The sequence below is a fragment of the Gossypium hirsutum genome, chromosome A06 (assembly GCF_007990345.1).
Source record: "Gossypium hirsutum isolate 1008001.06 chromosome A06, Gossypium_hirsutum_v2.1, whole genome shotgun sequence".
In the NCBI taxonomy this organism is placed as follows: Eukaryota; Viridiplantae; Streptophyta; class Magnoliopsida; order Malvales; family Malvaceae; genus Gossypium; species Gossypium hirsutum.
The window spans coordinates 99,484,725-99,486,680 of NC_053429.1; the positions used below are offsets into that span (position 1 = coordinate 99,484,725).

The window sequence follows — 1,956 nt, forward strand, 5'->3', positions numbered from 1 at the left end:
TTTCATTTATTCAAATGGAATTTGACATTTATCAGATAATTGTCAGGTATGTAATTATTTCATACATTTATAATATTCACAATACTTAAATAAACACATTTTACATTCAATTCAAGCATAAAAAGGTAACATTTTTACCATTTATCATTTTTCGGGCATTGTCATTGATCGGGTTTTGTCAGATATATGTTAGATATATATATATATAATATTTATACAATTCACAAACACAACATTTAATTCAAGCATACAAATATACACAATTTAGTTACACGAACTTACCTCAACAAATGTTCGTGTACATAAAATCTACTAATCCAACATTTTCCTCTTTTCCTTGTTCTAGCTCCAAACTTGGTCTATCCGAATCTATGCGAGTAAATTTAACATTAATTTAATACAATTTAAACTTAATTCAGTCCAATTTACATCTTATGAAAAATTACCGTTTTGCCCCTAAACTTTCCATAAATTCCAATTTCGTCCCTAGACTCGGAAAATAAAATTTATGCAATTTACTCCCTATTCCAAGCCTAACCAAAATTTCACAATAAAATTTACAACACATATATTCTATAAAATTCAAAATTTTTCTTTAATTTTCACAACTTCATACCTAAATCATGTTTTCATCAAAAATCACTTTGTAAAAGTTGTTTATCTATCAACAACCTTTCATTTTCTACCATAAATTTCAAAATTTCAGCATATTCATCCATGACATAATTTTCATACTTTGATAACTTCTCAAATTGATCCCCCAAATAGATAGATTAAGCTATCCCAGTTTCAAAAATATAAAAATTACTAAAAACGGGACAAAAAAACTTACCCAATTTGGCCAAGAAAGCTTGGTTTCTCCTTCCTAGGGTTTTCATGGAATATTTTGGGAAGAAGATGATATAAAATGATTTATCATATTTTAATTATTTTGATTTCCAATTTAGTCCTTAGTCTTTTTCTAATTTTCCATGGATGAGTCACCAAAAATATCTACATACTTTTCTTTAATGGTCTAATTACCATATAAGGACCTCAAGTTTTGAATTTCATAGCTATTTAATCCTTCTAGCTACTAGAATTCAACTTTTGCATTTTATGCGATTTGGTCCTTCCCATAATTAAGCACATAATCGGTAAAATTTTCTTATCAAAATTTTCACATGACATTTCTAACATAATACGGACCATGTAATAAAATTAAAATAAATTTTATTTTCGGCTCGAATTTGTGGTCCTGATACCACTGTTCCGATTTCACTGAAATTAGGTTGTTACACACCTGATATGTTTTTGATGCGGAGACACTCTCAAACCACACAACACCTAAAAATTGACCAACATAATCACTGAATTAGATGTTTAAAATCGAACTAAAACCGAACCCAAAACGAGCTATTCATTTATTAAGCAACCACCCCTTACCTTCGATCGAACAACGGTAATTTCCACGAAACTAAGTCCCTGACAAGCGATTCTGAGTCCTTGAATCCTCCCCCAACGGCATAACGACAACCATTAATAATGAATTTTAACAAGCAAAACATAATTTTCTTACCCAAACTTACTGAATTAGATCACGAACGATATTGCATAGAAAAGAGCCACAAAAACCACAAGACCCTCTGATTAATTGGAAATATGATTTGAAACAAATAGAGAGGTAGACGAAGGAAAGAAGAAAACTCAGAGGAGAGAGCAACAGAGAAAAAAAAGTCATTCAAACTGAACAGAACTAATAACCTCCCTAATTTTCCTCCTACTAACCCACTAACTCACAACCACCTCATTATTTCAACTCCACCGAAACTCTACTAGACAATTGAGCAAAAATAATTTTCATGCTCACGTAGGGATTCAAACATAGGACTCCCAACACACCAACCCCTTACCACTCGAACCAGCAGACTCATTTTAATATAAATTTACAGACAAATTAATATAAGCACACTGATT

General features: G+C 30.9%; 1 long non-coding RNA gene across 1 annotated transcript; it reads right to left on the bottom strand.

Moving 5' to 3' along the window:
• Window positions 1-288: 288 nt before the first annotated feature.
• LOC121230585 (uncharacterized) lies at window positions 289-1,616 on the bottom strand. The gene is made up of 3 exons (XR_005928541.1): window positions 1,426-1,616; window positions 1,283-1,326; window positions 289-369 (listed from the first exon to the last, which is right to left on the bottom strand). It is a non-coding gene; the product is annotated as an uncharacterized lncRNA (long non-coding RNA).
• Between the last annotated feature and the right edge of the window lie 340 nt (window positions 1,617-1,956).